The 17395-nt window shown below is 44.8% G+C and overlaps 1 protein-coding gene across 2 annotated transcripts in view; it reads left to right on the plus strand.

The window, feature by feature from the left end:
• Positions 1-17395, plus strand: part of WAS (WASP actin nucleation promoting factor) — a 47236-nt gene that overhangs the window by 18205 nt on the left and 11636 nt on the right. Inside the window, exon 1 of one of the 2 annotated variants that reach the window (XM_004612872.2) lies at positions 6354-6486. The exons of the other annotated variant lie outside the window; for it this stretch is intronic. The gene's annotated coding sequence lies outside the window, so the exon portion shown is untranslated. Of the gene's footprint in view, positions 1-6353; positions 6487-17395 lie in introns of those variants that run through there. 2 annotated transcript variants of the gene reach the window in all.

Consider the following 17395-nt stretch of genomic DNA (forward strand, 5'->3'; position numbering starts at 1 on the left):
TGCTGAAACAATTTTTTCTTCATTCCCCACTGGTTTTTGTTACTTATGAATCAGATCATTGATTCCTCCTAATATACAGGGAATATGGGTTGGTAACGGGGTCTCAGCACCAGCAGCTTGACTTCCTGTCAGTCTTCGAGGCGCTTGCCAATCTATGCAAGACTATTACTAATTACCCCGAATGGTTGGCATAGAAACAGCAGGTATCTCCAAAAGCCGTGCACAGGCCTCCCTCTCTCAAGGAAAGCAAATCTAGCTCCTGTTTTGTAACTTCAACTAGGGATTCCAATGATTCCCCTAATCTGCTAATTGATATTTCTATTTCTTTAAGATCACAGTATTTGCTTTTTCAGAGCCTTTAAGTCTACATTTCCTTAACAAGGACCACAGTGCCTACTGCAGTCGGTCCAGCTTCTCCCAACTCGATTAATAAGGGAATAAACAGAGGCACAGCTTTTCTTGTATGGCTCTTAGCCATGGAATGTTTTCACCTCTTTTTCCCCTCTATGAGCTCTTCTCTTGTCTCTCTTTGGCAGAACAGCACTACAGCACCAGCATTATCAGAGCAAGCTTTTGATACATATAAGAAAAATTACCATGCCAAAATAAAATAGGCCCCATGCCATCTATTCTCCCCAGTCCCTAAATGTTCAAGTGTGATGGCCCCCAGTTCTGTGGCCAGAATTAGGGCCACTGGGATGCAGAGCCATAACATCATGGGTGCACATCTCAGGTGTATCAGCTGCAGTTCACTTCTGGTGGGGCTGATGGACACCAAGCCTTCCTTCTGTCTTTGGTGTTCATAGAACAGTCCACTACTCAGGGAGAGATGCTGGCTTGGCATGTGGGTGGCTATCTGGGGAATGATCCAGACTCCATCACTTTCTCCTCATGAGTAGTAACTGCATAGCCCATTTAGTACTGTCCATCATTCAAATGACAGCTGCTGTTCATATGTCTGATTTCAGAGAGGTGCAATCTTCAAGTCTGGGCAGGAGGAAAACACTTCATCTAAAACATCTGGGCAGTAGTGGGCTGGCTTGCTCTCCTCTGCTTATAAATAGATGGCTAAGTTGAGGTTACAGATACCTAGAGGGGCTCCTCCTTAGTTTCTAAGGGACAGGAGTGCATAAGGAACAGTTAGAGTTAATTTTAGCAATCCAGGACAAGAAATAATGGGTTACTTACGAAGATTTCCTCAGGCTTCTGCTGGGTATAAACCAGCCAGGTTCCAGGTGTGACTGGAGAAGGATGGAAGGCTTCTCTTCTCTAGGTTCCACCCGAGATGGAGAGGGTTGGTGAGTCCAAACTGGCTCTGACTGCAAGCTGACCTTCAGGAGGCCAGACAGAACCACCATCTGTAGGTCAGTGACTACTACTTATCCATTGAGCCTCCGGCTCCCCCTCATGAATGAGGCTGCTGCCATCAGCAAACCAAATTTCATTAAAATGATCTGTAGGGATTATTATAAATCAAACCTATTAAAACAGAATTATGCAATCATCCCTGTAAATCTTAAATCTAATTTTTACAGACTACAAGTTACTGAAATATAGTTTTCTCTCCCCCTTTACCAGCAAACTATTAATAATCACAATCAAGGGTTAAGTTTACTTCTGATGAATATTGCCAGTCATTTTTTATAAACACAGTAAGAAATACAGATTCCTAAAAACTTAACTCTCTAGCCTCAGGGGTAAAGGGTAGAGCAGGGTGGCTTTTCCTGAGTATATCTCATCACACCCCCTAGACTACAGACCTCAGGCCAGGTTTTCTTTAACTTTTCCCAACTTGCTAGGTAGGATCCTGGTCAGTTGCTTTTCCTTGGTGTCAGAGTCTGTTCCATGTCTGTGCTCTTGACTAGTTTGAATTCTTGTGGACCCTTAGGCCATCTCATATTAAAGCTAGGGTAGCATAAATTTTGCCTAGGTCCATCCAAGGCCCGCGCTGGGACTCACCTTCTGTTAGAAATTAAGGCCACTCAAAGCAACTTAAGTCAAGTTAACATGATGGATGCCCAAGATTTTCAAGATCCACTGCAGCACTTGAACTTTGGAGTTAATTAACTCCCAAATTACTTTTTACAAAGACAAACCTTGTCTGTCTTCCTGTGCTTATGCCAAACAAGATATTGTCACAAAAGCGAAATATAAAAAAGGTGTAAAGAGAGAGGAAAGCAAAACTTCACTTATATCATGATTCAAACTCTTACATTATTTCAGGTAATTAACTCTAAGACAAAGAGTTTATAAACTTTCACAAAACTTCCACATGTTATTATAAAACATTATTTAACCACACATGTAATCAGAATTTTCCTAGAACAATCATTTAATGTGTTCTATAATTGCCTCTTTTATCTGGCTTCATTTCATATACACAGCTTCTTTTTTTTTGTTGTTGTTTTTGGGTCACACCCAGCGATGCACAGGGGTTACTCCTGGCTCTTCACTCAGGAATTATCCCTGGCGGTGCTCAGGGGACCATATGGGGTGCTGGGATTAGAACCCGGGTCGGCCGCGTGCAAGGCAAACGCCCTACCGCTGTGCTATCTCTCCAGCCCCATCATATACACAGCTTCTTAACTTACTAAGCTCTTTCAACTTATTCTACCTTTCAGAAAGCTATTTCTTACCATTCTCTATTTAAATTCTAGTTCTTTAAATCCCTTATATCCAGCAGAACAAAATTTCCATTCATATGCATTTTGCTTCACCTTCAGTACACAGCTCAGATAGTCTTATATATACTTTAAGTGTGTTCCTTTAAAGCAATTTTTGAATTGCTTTAGAGAAAAGGGACAAGACTTTAAAGTGGTTCCCTTTTTTCTTTCATTAGAGACCAGTTTTCCCTTGAAGTAAAAATCTTTTGTCAAAATATTTTAAATCTTAAATTTCTTTTATAATGCATTCACACATAATTAACTTTCCTGATACTTTCAATTTCTATTCATAAGCATTTAGAAACTTTATCCCTTAACATAGTATCTTCCTAATTTTAAAATCTATAACACAAATTGGTAATTTTCACCATTCCCAAGCTTTTCTTTACAGTTTGATTATGTCTCACACAGGTTTGACCACAAAATAGTATTCAGTTAACATGACAAAGTAAATATCTGAATATACTACATTTGGCAAGGAAGCTTACTCCACATTAATAATTAATCAGAAATATTTGATTTTAAGAATTTAATCCTTATAACATTGGTTTTTAGGACTAGGACAGAGATATTACAGGGTTAAAACACATAATTAACAACATAGCCCAAAAAGACTGGCAACAGTTATTTACCACATATTTTAAAAAAGTTTCCTTTTTTTTCCTTCCAGTCTGTTATTGGCTCGCTCTTTAACAGACAGACAATAAATTTGGGGAGGGGGCTAGAAGCTCCTTCCAGGACGGGAGACAAATGGAGCTTGAATCTTGGAAACTGCCAATCAATACAAACATACTTTTTTTTCTCTCTTTTCTTTTAATTTCACCACAATCATTTCAGTTATTTCAAAGCACAAATTCTCTGTCAGATAACAATTAACAATTCCATGCAGGAACACCATAGACATATGTTTTTAGATATAGAAAGAAGCACTTTGTACTAAATTTTTTACCTACCAACGTAAGAGAACAGTTGAGCTGCCAATATTTATGAAAGCATGAGAGAAGTTTTGTTTGAATTAATTTTGATAACTCCTGTGCCTCTGTTATGTAAAGAAGTAGCCTAGCTTCTCATAGAAAACTGCAAGTTTTTCACAGAGCTTCTGATTTTTGGCTCCAGCTCCGCAGCCCTTCCTAAAAAATACAGGTTCCGAAGCTCAAGACAACTTCTGGTGTTAGGGATTATTTAACTTTTTTCCAATAAGAATTTGGATCGAGGGGGGTATTGTGCCACCAGCAGGTCAACCTGTACCTGTTGGGCGAGTACATCAGCAGCCTGATGGTGCCTTCAGACATCTAGATACCCCAAAATTGATGCTGTGCCTTTGTCCAGACCCCAATAACTTGGGGCCAAGTTTACCAAGAAATTAAATGGCCAAGGGGGCTGGAGCAATAGCACAGCGGGTAGGGCGTTTGTCTTGCACGCGGCCGACCCGGGTTCGAATCCCAGCATCTCATATGGTCCCGAGAACCGCCAGGAGTAATTCCTGAGTCCATGAGCCAGGAGTAACTCCTGAGCATCGCCGGGTATGACCCAAAAACCAAAAAAAAAAAAAAGAAAGAAATTAAATGGCCAAAAGTTAGGTATGTGGGAGACACACCCACAAACCACCTCCAGCTCAGCCATATGAGCTCAAAACACAGTTAGGGTCTGTAGCATGGAGTTAGACAGAAATCCGTGACTGAGAGCTCCAGGTCCGCTTGGCTTAGGACTGGGCCTCCTCCCCCCAGGTCCCCCGTTTTTCCAGTAGCTTGGCAGTCACATCCACAAACTGTCCCTGGTGCCATGTAATCTCATCAACGGCCAAGACCCAGGGACAATAAACTAAAACTCCCGGAAAAGAGCATGGAAGAATGTTCTGATCCCGTGCCAGGCTGTCTTTAATGGAGCACCTCAGAGAGGGGTGGGTTGAGCTTCCCTCCCTGCTCCAAACAGAACTCCGGCAGCCGAAAACCTCCAGAACCCAATCATCATCATGCCCAAAGCCACTCTCCACATGCTTGGATGAGCCTCACCCAAGAGGGGATGAGCCTCAATCAAGACAGGATGAAGCTCACCAGAGAGTGGACCAGCAGGAAAACCCAGATAAGCGGGAACCCGTGACGGAGATCTCCAAGCCCGCTTGGATCGGGACTGGCCCTCCTCCCCACAGATCCCCAGTTTTCCAGAAGCTTGGCAGTCACACCCACAAACTGCCTCTGGCACCATGTAATCTCATCAACGGCCAAGACCCAGAGACTATAAACTAAAGCTCCTGGAAGAGAACAACACAGAATTTCCTGGATATTATATTCTATCCATAACAAGCAATACAAACCAAAATGTCTAGCATTGACTTTTTGGCAGGTTTGTGTGGTGGTGAAACTGGTGTTGAAATAGTCAATGTAACCAAAGTAGAGAGTATGGGGGAAATTGTCTGCCACACAGGCAGGGGAAGGGTTGGAATGGGAACGTGTGTGTGTGGGGGGGAATACTGGGGATTTTTGGTGGTGGAAAATGTGCACTGGTGAAGGGATGGGTGTTTTTGTTTGTTTTTTTTTTGCCTTTTGGGTCACACCCAGCAGCGCACAGGGGTTACTCCTGGCTCTGCATTCAGGAATCACTCCTGGCAGTGCTGGGGGACCATATGGGATGCTGGGAATCGAACCCGGGTCGGCCACGTGCAAGGCAAACGCTCTACCCGCTGTGCTATCGCTCTAGCCCCCGGGATGGGTGTTTGATGATTGTACGATTGAAGTTCAAACATGAAATCTTTTTTTTTCTTTTTGGGTCACAGCCGGCGATGCACAGGGGTTACTCCTGGCTCATGTACTCAGGAATCACTCGTGGCGGTGCTCAGGGAACCATATGGGATGCTGGGAATTGAACCTGTGTTGGCCACGTGCATGGCAAATGTCCTACCTGCTGTGCTATCACTCCAGCCCCTATGAAATCTTCTTAACTGTATCTCATGGTGAATCAAAAAAGGGGAAATAATAATAATAAAATAATAAAATTAACATTCAGAATAGAATAAAAAAGTAAAAAAAATTTTTGGATTGAGAACATTAATTTCTCTCTTTCTTTTTTTTTTGGTTTTTGGGTCATACCTGGCGATGCACAGGGGTTACTCCTGGCTCTGAACTCAGGAATTACCCCTGGCACCCTGGCAGTGCTCAGGGGACCATATGGGATGCTGGAAATCGAACCCGGGTCAGCCGCGTGCAAGGCAAACGCCCTACCCGCTGTGCTATTGCTCCAGCCCCAACTTCTCTCTCTTTTTTTTTGCTCATTATTTAGTTTAGAAATCTTGCCGTTTTCTCAAGGTCCAGCACAGTAAAAAAAAAAAAAAAGCACTTGAATCTTTATAATTTCCACACTCAGAAAATTTTCTACAAACACATACACATACACACATGCATACATGCTCGAGCGATCAATTTGCTGTTTCTCTGACCCAGGGGAATAACCGAGGTGGGAGAAGACGACAGAACTGTCTTCAGGACAAACTTGGCTCTGTAGGCCTATTGAGAATAAATTGCGTTCCTCCACCCCCAGAAACCTCTCCAAACACGTCAGGAAATAGCTCCTTTTGTATTATGCTGGCAAAGCTAAATTATAACAAAATCATTATAAATCCAAAACAGTGGGGCATTTTCAGCTTTTCCAATTTAACAATTAACATTTTCTTACCTGACTATAGGTTCATGGCTAACAGCCTTTCAACAAACAGCCTGAGAGAAAGTGGTGCTGATAACTCACCAGGCAGCAGCCCCTGGGAGGGAACAGGCACAGAGGCTGCTGGACCACCTCAGCACCATTATCTCGGCCAGGTCAGAACCACCAGGTACAGTTACCAAAATATAACTTGACATTTGAAGATTTTGGTCACTTTTCTCCATGGGTCTCTCAGGGGGAAAAGGCTAGAACAGTCCATAGGGAAGTCTGCAGTGACTGAGAATCTCAAATTAAGAAGTGGCCACAACAGCAAGCATGCACTGGAGAACAGACAGGAACTCAAATATGGATGGGTAGCAATCAGGTGCTCATCCAGTCTGACTCCTCTTGGGATCTTAAAGTCACCTTGGCATTGGAGTACAGATAGAATCCTGGTGCCCTGAACACTTTCGTAAGCACCTGCAAAAATTGTTTTACCCACCAGGGTCCACATCCTGGTTCCTGGTAAGTTCAGGCTAAGTGCAGCAAAGCAAGCATTTTTACAGAAGCAAGAAAAAGTGGTAACCAGTGTACAAAAAGCAATCAGTCATCTTTAATCATATCCTCTTAGGACCCTAGCCCATTATTCCTGTTTGCAATCCATGATGGTTTTACTCTGAACTTGCAGGAAGTTCAGTGTACTTATGGAAAGACATAGTTAAATCAGTTGAAAAAAATTAACTTCTAAAAAAACTAAACTTCTTGTTCCTCCCTTTCAGTCCTTGCTTTACACTGTTATGGATTGAACCTAAACTTCTTGAATACAAAGTCTGAGCTCAGCCCTTTGACCTTATCTCCAGCCCCACTTTGCTGTTCTTTTTGAAAATATTTTTGGTGCTGAAGATAAAATCTGGATCAGTTGTGTGTAATGCAAGCAATCTATGCTCTGTATTATATCTTCACCCCCACCCCACTTTGCCATTCATTTTGTTTGTTTTGAGGCCACTTCAGGCAATGCATAAGGCTTACTTCTTGCTCTGTGCTCAGAGATAACCCCTGTCAGTGCTCAAGAGAATCAGTATTATAGATTGAAAGTGGAGTTTGCCTCATGAAAGGCTATCCCTAATGTTTCTTTTTTTGTTTGTTTTTGGGCTATACCTGGCATTACTCAGGGATTACTCCTGGTTCTGCACTCAGGAATTACTACTGGTGGTGCACAGGGGACCTTATGGGATGTCTGGGATGGAACCCGGGTTTGCAGAATGCAAAGCAAGCACCCTACCCACTGTATTATTACCCTGGCCCCAAGAATATGTACTTTTAAATATATTCTATATTTAAGAAATATATTTTTAGGGCTGGAGCGATAGCACAGCAGGTAGGGCGTTTGCCTTGCACGCAGCCGACCCAGGTTCGATCCCCAGCATCCCATATGGTCCCCCAAGCACCGCCAGGAGTAATTCCTGAGTGCAAAGCCAGGAGTAACCCCTGAGCATCGCTGGGTGTGACCCAAAAAGCAAAAAAAAAAAGAATATGTATTATTTTAAATCTGTCTGCTCCTGGGGGGATAGAACAGCACAGGAACCTGAGACTCCAGCCTACAAATACGTGTGTGCAGCCCTTTGAGCCATCTCCCTGGCCCCAAAATTGAATTTTTGAATACGTAATTGTATTGATTTATCATTTGTCTGCAGTATTTCTGGAATATACCTTGATGTGTGTATACATGTCATTGTACCAAATTTCCAGTGCCACACATTATATGGGGCTGGGAATGTGGCTCACTTGCCTTGAATTTGTGAGGTTTCAATACCTAACATGAAAAATAATGATGTCTCTTCCCAACCGGTTCTCCCCAACCTTCCCTTTACCCCTGGTAACCAACCACTCACTATAATTTTCACTCAAAAATTTTTTTTGGCTGTGTGACACTTTCATTTAAAAAACATCATACTATGAGGCTAACACCCAAGGACAATAGAGACAAGGGCCAGGAAGATTGCTCTATGGTTGGAATCCTGCCTCGTGAGCTTCGGGAGAAGGCAGCTGGAATAGAGAAGGGATCACTAAGTCAATGACTTGGAGGGATGGTTCAGGATGGGAGATGTGTGCTGAAAATAGATTAAGGACTAAACATGATGGCCTCTCAGAATCTGTATTGCAAACCATAATGTCCCAAAGTAGAGAGTAAGAAGAAAATTGTCTGCCACAGAGGCATGGGGAGGGGTGGGAAGGGATACTGGGGACATTAGTGGTAGAAAATATATACTGGTGGAGTGATGGGTGTTTGATCGTTGTATAACTGAAACTCAAACATGAAAGCTTTGTAACTGTAGCTCACGGTGACTCAATAAAAAAATTCAATCACCAGCAGAGGCCGCTGGAGAGACTGTAGAGGGTAGGCCACTTGCCTTGCACAGGGAGCTGTGGGGAGGAGAAAGGTTCGATCCCGGATACCCCATATGGTCCCCAAGCACTGGCAGGAGTGATTCTTGAGTGCAGAGTCAGGAGTTAACCCCTGAACAGCAATGGGTGTGGCTCCAAAAAAAAAAATCACCACCAGGGACCAGAGCAATAGTACAGTGGGTAGGATGCTTGTATTGCCCATTGCTGACCCTGACTTGATCCCCGGCACCAATAGGGTCCCCAACATAGGGTCCCCCAAGCCCTGTAAGAAGTGATCTCTAAACACAAGCCAGTAGTAAACCCTGAGCACGACCAGTGTGGCCCAAAAACAAACACAATTTTTTTAAAAAATCACCAGCAGGGGCCTGTGACTGACCTGGGTTTGATTGCCACCAACACATGGTCACCAAGCACTGCAGAGTCTGGCTCTGGTGGCCCCTGAATCACCTCCAGGTGTGGCCCTGACCCCTCTCCCCCCACCCCCTCCCGCACAGCCCGGGTGACCTGGAGGTCCTGGCTCCGCAGGTACTCTATTGTCTGAGTATTGGATGGGCCTAGTCTTCACAACCTGTGAGTACAACTTGGGACACCCCGCCCCCCAACAACCCCCTCAGTGGCAAAAAAACCTATCATAAATGTCTCCAGAAAATGTAGCGGAGGCTTAGCCTGAGCCACCCCACAACCCAACACACACACCTGCCATATAGATTTAAAGGGAACAAGTCTGAGATCAGGACAAAGAATGTGGAGGCAGAGAGCAAATGTTTGGGCATGGGTTTCCCCAATTTAGTTTCAATTTTGGCACTTGCAGTGGAGGTGCAGAGGTTAGTGGGAGGTGCCCACTGGAGTGCTGTGCTAGCATACTTGGTCACACTGGAGAGTGCACATTTGAGCTTAGGCATGAAGGAATAGGCCTCAGTTTACCCTTGCCAGCTGTTGTGAGCAGTTTTTTGACTTTCTGCAAATTCCTGGGCTTTTTCTGATAAACTTAACAAAAGTTAACTATTGTCCATCATAAAATTCTTTCCCCGAGTTTAGGCTCACAGTGGGAGGCTAAGATAATGGGAAATACCTAAGGCAAATGGTCAGACAAAGATCTCTTAGATCCTTGCATCCTTTGTAACATTTGCCAAGAGCCCAATTTTCATTTAAAAGGGTCTACAGGAAAACCTTTATCTTTAACTCCCCTGCATTCCCTGTAACACAAAGATGCGGTTTTCCTATAAAAATCCCACAAAAAGAGCCATGGTTAATTTAGTCCTATACTTAATTCCTTCCCTCCTGGGGAGCTTCTTTTCTTTTCTCTTCTACTTTCCAATGAACTTTGAGTTCATTGATCTCCCAACTCTGAGTCTGAACATCTTTATTATTCAGTTTTTTTCGTTCTTGCATATATTCAGGAACCTGGAAATCACGGAAGAACAGAGATCTACCGCGCTCCAGCACATCTGCATGAGGATCCCAGTATCGTGTTGCACTCAGCAACATGCGGTGGTGCTGGATGTAGAATAAAAACATTTTTACCAGCTAGAGAGATAGTACAGTGGGGGAAATCTTGGATGCACCAGACCCAGGTTTCATTCTGGGAACCCCACATAGTTCCCTGAGCCCCACCAGGAATGAATGATCCTTGAGTGCAGAGCCAGGAGTAGCCCTGAGCAATGCTGAGTGTGACTCCAAAACCAAAACCACAACATTTTAACTAGGCAGAGGTGAGTTCTGGCCAAAGCTTTCTTCTCCCGTGAAAAGGGAAATTTTGCATGTGGTTTGGGGAGATTGTAGGAGCCTCAGTTGGAACACCACATTGTCACCGCTCCCCCCTCCCCACAGCTCAGCTAGTTTGATCACAAAACGGGTGGGGGGGAGAAAACTTTTCCTTTGATTGTGGAAACACACACGTTTACAACTCCAATAGCTTGTGAAGCTACTCTGCTAAATTGTCAGTTTTTAATCCTAGCGCTGAGATATTCTTTTAATATATTTTATGAATAGTAAATTCTTATCTCAAGGCTTGCATATGCTCATACCTTGAATACATCCTAACTCAAATGCCTCAAGGTCTGTTGGAGATTACCAAGAAGCACCCAAAGATAAATACTTTCTCTTCTTAATTTGCTTCAAATGCAAATTTCTTCTCTATTGCAAACCTCTGATTGGCCAAAGGGGATTAACCAAAAATGTCTGTGTTTAAGAGGTAAGAAGCAAACTGCTCTGTTCTGACTTCTTTTTTCATCAGGGCAGCTATGGAACTCTGAAATAATGACTTTTTCCTTCTCCCAGGAATAGTCCTTGGAGCGCCAACCTTGCCAGCATATTCATCATGAGTCAGATCTCTGTTTGTCACAGGTGCTAAGCTTGGGTGAGGTAGCTCTGCTGTTTACAGTCCCTGGTCCCTGAAGTAGTTCCTGGCTTCATCACAGCCAGCTGTGTGTAAGCACCATAAAAAGGGGCCAGAGAGATGGCTCAAAGACCGAAGTGCATGCTTTACATAGGAGAGTCTAAGTCCAATCCACACGCACCCCCAACCACTGCCAGGGGTGGGAGCAACCCCTGATGAGCACTTCTATGTCAGACTCCAAAACAGAACTCAAGAAATGGTGCAGGAGGGACTGGAGAAATAGCACCGCGGGTAGTGTGTCTGCCTTGCACGCAGCCAACCCGGGTTTGAGTCCCAGCATCCCTTATGGTTCCCTGAGCACCGCCAGGGGGTAATTCCTGAGTGCAGAGCCAGGAGTGACCCCTGTGCATCGCCAGGTGTGACCCAAAAAGGAAAAAAAAAGAAGAAATGGTGCAGGAGCTGGAGCGATAGCACAGCAGGTAGGGCATTTGCCTTCCATGCTGCTGACCTGGGTTCGAGTCCCAGCATCCCTTATGGTTCCCTGATCACCGCCAGGAGTAATTCCTGAGTGCGGAGCCAGGAGTACCCGCTGGCTCTTGCTTCGGCCCCAATGACATTTTTTTTTTGCTTTTTGGGTCACACCTGGCAATGCACAGGGGTCACTCCTGGCTCTGCACTCAGGAATTACCCCTGGTGGTGCTCAGGGGACCATATGGGGTGCTGGGAATTGAACCTGGGTCTGCTGCGTGCAAGGCAAATGCCCTACCCGCTGTGCTATCACTTCAGCCCCCCATGCCATTTTTTCATTGAACAAAACTTGCTTAGAAAGATATGACAGAAAAGAAAGAAAAAATACGGGTTTAAGAGAAACATGGGCTTCTCCAGATTAGAAAAAAAGCTGTTAAAGAGACACAGAGTTGAGCAAGAGAGATACATGTTCAACGGAGAAAAAGGGCTTGAGGAGTGATCCAGGAATGTTTTTGTTTTGTTTTTAAACTGAAGTGCTAACTGGGGTTGGAGTGATAGTGATATATAACTGCGGTAAGATACTTGCCTTGTTCATGGCCGACCCAGGTTTGATCCCTGGCGTCCCATATAATTAATCCCCTGAGCCCTGCAAGGAGTAATCTATGAGTGCAAATTTAGGAGTAAATCCTGAGCACCACGGGGTATAACCCCAAACAAACAAATAAACAAACACCAAGAACAAAAAAAAACTGAAATGTTAAATTTTGAACCCAGGTTCTCATACTTGCAAGACAAGTGTTCTTTTGCTGAATTAGATCCCTGAGAAGTGATTTTTTTTTATGTTTGTGCCACACCCAGTGGTGCTTAGCGGTTACTCCCAGCTCTGTGCTCAGGAGTAGCTGGGAGCAATTATAGCCAATGTGTTGCCAGAATTAACTAGTGGGGATCTAACCTGGGTTAGGCCTCCTACATACTAAACCAGTGCTCAAGCCATTGAGTTCTGTCCCCAGTTAGACATTGGGCTGGAACCTAGGGATGACCTCACACCTGCAAGGCAAGTGTCTCCCACTGAGCCACAGCCCTGCATCCCTGGGGATGCAGGGACAAGACTTTTATATTGAATTGCAAGCGAGGCTTAACACTTTAGGAGTCATTTCTCACATAAACTTCACACACTCTCAAGCTACGTGTCCTTAGGCAAATGAGCTAAACTGCTCTGGGCCTCTGTGTCCTCTTTGGTACAACGGAGGAAACAGCAAGACGTACATGTGTGTGTGTGTGTGTCTGTGTGTCTGTGTGTGTGTCTGTGGATGTGCAATTCACAGAGTTAATAAATATAAGATCAGGAAAGGACACCAACATTTGAGATGAAATCTCACATTCATCCCTTGTTCATCTGTTCCCTCAATAAATATTTGTCAACTTGAAAGGTCCCCACCCCTTGTGACCTATGGGCCAGCTGTTAATAGCACTGCTGCAGACTAGTGGTTTTCAAGCTTTTTTACGTGTTCTTTTTTTGTTTCTGGTTTTGGGGTCACATCCGGCAATGCTCAGGTGCTCCTCCTTGGTTTGGTGCTGGGCTACTCTTGGTGGTGTTCAGCGTACCACATAGTGCTGGCGCTCAAACCTGGGGCTCCCTCATGCAAAGCCTGTGTGTGTGGCTCCTTGAGCTATCTCCCTGGCCCTTTTTACACTTGTTCGGTGGGGCAGACTCATTGGTCTAGTTGGTGGCTGCTGTGGGAATTAAGTTGTGGAGTGGGGCACACATAAAATGTGGGCCTTTGTCCTGTGAGAAAGAAGCAGGGATGTGACCTGTTGAATAGGCTGGAAAGGGGATCCCAGGTCTGGAGGCATGCATTAATTCCCCTGGTGAGCTGGGAGGGTAAAGAGAAGGCGTTTGGAGCTATGGCTGCAGAAGGGGTTTTGAACCTCCGCTTAGAGAGAAGCTTTGAACTCGCCAGTCTGGGTTGCTGTGCTGGTGTCTTGTGGGGTCTTGTGGGTTCCCCTCAATATGAGCCTTTCCCCTTCAGACACCCAAGAAGGAACAGTCACACCTCAGTTCTGCTCCTTTATGTCCCAAGTTGCTGTCCGTTTGCTGTGGAGTTTCATCCCTGCCCCCCAAATGGGAAACAGGGAGGAGTGGGAACTGGGCAAGTGTTTCTTTGGGGAAACAAACAGTCTGAAACACACACCCTGTAAACTCCAGACTCCCCTCCTGACCCGCGTAGGGTCTGGGGGTGGGGGTGGGGGCGGAAGGCAGCTGTGAGCTCCAAAGAGCATTTGGCCAGAAACGGCCCAGAAGACCAAATAAACTCATTGTCCAGTAGGATTCGGCAGGATTCTCTAGAGGCCAGATAGTACAGCAAGCAGGGTACCTTGCACATGGCCAACTGCAGTTCACTCTCCCACATCCCTTATCGTCCCCCAAGCACCTCCCTGGAGGGATCCTTAAATGCAGAGTCAGGAGTAAGCCCTGAACACCATCAGGTGTGGCCCCCAAATTAAAAACAACAACAACAACAACAGGGTTCTCTAGAGCATAGGTTCTTATTTTGGCGGGGGCTAGGACACCCCTGGCAGTGTTCAGGAGGCTACTCCTGGCTTGGTGATTGCGGGTCATTCCCACCAATGTTCTGAGGACTGTGTGATACTCGGAATTTCAAGGAAGCAGATAGATAAGGTTCTCACCACCCTGGCAATTAATTAATTAATTCATCAATGGGAAAGAAAACACAAAACAAGGTGGATTCAAAGAGGGTTATCCTGTCTCACCCTAAAGCAGCCCCACTTTGTGGACTCAGGAACTGAGGTCTCATAAGACTTGAAATGGCGCCTGTGGCAGCCCAGAGAAGGCTGGATCCCCCACCCCACCCCCCGCCTTCCGGAGAGAAGCTCCAGCAGGAACAAAGGGTTGCAATAAGGACACGCAGGTGGACACTCAAAGATCTGAGCTCTTTCCCTTGACAACACCATAGCAACGAACACTATGACCTCCACAGAAAGCTCTGCGTGGGGGTATGTGGAACAAAACCTATAAAATCATCTCTGCAAAGGCAATCTAGAAGCTTCTCTGCTTCAATGAGGGAAGGGAGGGGGGATGCAGCCCCCATCTTCATCTGAGATGCGTTTTTCAGCAATCCCCTCTGGAGAAGCCTGTGTTTTTCTCGTGAACGCTTTAGTCTTTCTCTTTCCTTCCTTCTTATTTCTAAATAAAACTATTTACTTTATTATTCATTTTCTGGGAGGGAAGGTATGTCTGAGGAGACCTGGGCAGAAATTTAGGATTTTGTTTTCTTTCCTGCAAAGAGCAATTCCTTACTGCAGTCTGGGTTCCTCCCCCCACCCCCGCCCCGAGAAATTGGGTAGCAGGAATCATTTCCTACTCTGCTCTGGGCAGAGCAAGTGGAACCCAGGTGAGGTTTAACGATTGCCTTGAGATGGTGAGATGTCTCATTGTTGGTGACTCATCAGGTCTGTACTGTATCATCACAGACTCTCATCAGTCCTAAACCTCCCCAGGCACTTTCTGATTGACTGAAAAAGTCTTAAAATCCCATCTTGAGGTTGCCACCTCTCCTTTTTAAGCCTTGCGGGTATGCAACATAGGTTGTGAAACTTATATAACATACCTGCAACCCCTCCCCACTTTCTCCAGAGATAAGCAGCCTTGGGTAACGCTGCCAGAAACACCACGGCTTTATTACATGGTAGATTTGGAATTCAGTTTGGGTCCTTGTGCATGGAGAAATCTTTTAATGCTGTCGATATTTTTTGTGTGACTACATATTCAGTTAAGCAATGAGGCTGCAACCCATGGTTGCAGCAAATTTCATGACTTTCAGAAGTTAGGCTATGCAAGAGAAATGGCTCAAAACGACAAGTGGATGCTTTGGGTTCAATCTCTGGTACCACGTGGTTCTCTGTGCACTGCACAGGGCGACTTCCACTCTAGCAGCACGCCTGTAGTAGCCCCTGAATGCCTCATATGGCTTCTCCCACAAAAAAGAAAAAAGAAGCTAACCCTCCTTTTTCTCCCTCCTTCTGACCTTGTTACCTACCTGTTTTCTTACCTGCCTTACCTGTGCCAATCCACAGGAACTCAGATCAGTTGTCACAGACCCACAAAGAGCATTGAAATTTGTCCATGATGTTAAAATGGGAAAAAAAGAAGCTAAGCTCTACATCCATGAAGATGGAGCAGGAGTGATAGTATAGTGGGTGGGGTGTTTGCCTTGCACATGGCATACCTGGGTTTGACCCCCTTGTGACCTCTTATGGTCCCCCAAGCCAGCCAGGAGTGATCCGAGTCCAGAGGCAGGAATAAAGCCTCAGCACTGCTGGTTGTGGCCCAAAAAGAAAAAAATAGAAAAAGAAAGAGAAAATGAAGAACCTTGGAGACAGCTCTCAAAAGACAGACTGACGTAAGAGGCAGCAGGAACACAATGCTGAAAAGTGTTTGTGCCAGCCCATGACTGCTAGTTGAGCTCACCCTTTGTGAAATGGGAGCTAGTAGAAAAATTAGTCATTGAACCACTGAACACGCAGGTTCCCTACGTCAATGGGCAATGGCCATAGTGCGTATCCCACAGGCTGTTTGTGGCTCTAGGGGAGTCAGTATTTATGAAGAGGCCAGAATAGTGCCTGGCACACACATTCAGTGCTATTTGTTTTTTTTTTTAATTTTTTATTAGAGAATCACTGTGATGTATAGTTACAAACTTATGAACTTTTGTGTTTTCATTTCACTCATACAGTGATTGTTTACCCATCCCTCCACCAGTGCCCATTCTCCTCCACCAATGATCCCAGTATCGCTCTCACCACCCCCACCCCACCCCATCCCCCACCACCCCACCCTGCTTCTATGGCAGGGCATTCCCTCTTGTTCTCTTTCTTTTTGAGTGTTGTAGTTTGCAATAGAGGTATTGAGTTGCCTTCATGTTCGGTCTATAGTCTACTTTGTTCGCATCTTCCAACCTGAATGGGTCCTCCCAACATATTCTACTTGGTGTTCCCTTCTCTATCTGATCTGCCTTTTCCCCCAGCATATAAGGCCAGTTTCCAAGCTGTGGGGCAGACCTCCTGGTCCTTATCTTTACTACTCTTGGGTGTTAGTCTCCCACTCTGTTATTTTATATTCCACAGATGAGTGCAATCTTTCTATGTCTGTCTCTCTCTTTCTGAATCATTTCACTTAACATGATACATTCCATGTTGATCCACTTATACGCAAATTTCATGACTTCATCTTTACTAACAGCTGCATAGTATTCCATTGTGTAGATGTACCAAAGTTTCTTTAACCAGTCATCTGTTTTTGGGCACTCCGTTTTTTTCCAGATTTTGGCTATTGTAAACAGTGCTGCAATGAACATAGAAATGCAGATGTCATTTATACTATACCTTTTTGCCTCTCCGGGATATATTCCCAGGAGTGGTATTGCTGGGTCAAATGGGAGCTCAATTTCTAATTTTTTTAGAATCGTCCATATTGTTTTTCCAAAAGGGCTGAACCAGTCGGCATTCTCACCAGCAGTGAAGGAGGGTCCCTTTCTCCCCACATCCATGCCAACATTGGTTGCTTTTGTTCTTTTGGATATGGGCCAGTTTCTGTGGTGTGAAATGATATCTCATTGTTGTTTTGATCTGCATCTCCCTCATGATTAGTGATGTAGAGCATTTTCTCATGTGTCTCATATTCAGTGCTATTTGAATGTTGGATAAAATTAGCATGTTCGACCAGAGCAATAATATAGCAGGAAGGGAGCTTGCCTTGCATGTGGCTGACCTAGCTTCAATTCCTTAACCACATATGGAGTGAGCCTTACTAGGATTGATCCCTGAGAACATAGCCAGGAGTAAGCTCTGAGCAACATCAGTGTGCTTC

The sequence above is a fragment of the Sorex araneus genome, chromosome X (genome assembly GCF_027595985.1).
Source record: "Sorex araneus isolate mSorAra2 chromosome X, mSorAra2.pri, whole genome shotgun sequence".
Classification (NCBI taxonomy): domain Eukaryota; kingdom Metazoa; phylum Chordata; class Mammalia; order Eulipotyphla; family Soricidae; genus Sorex; species Sorex araneus.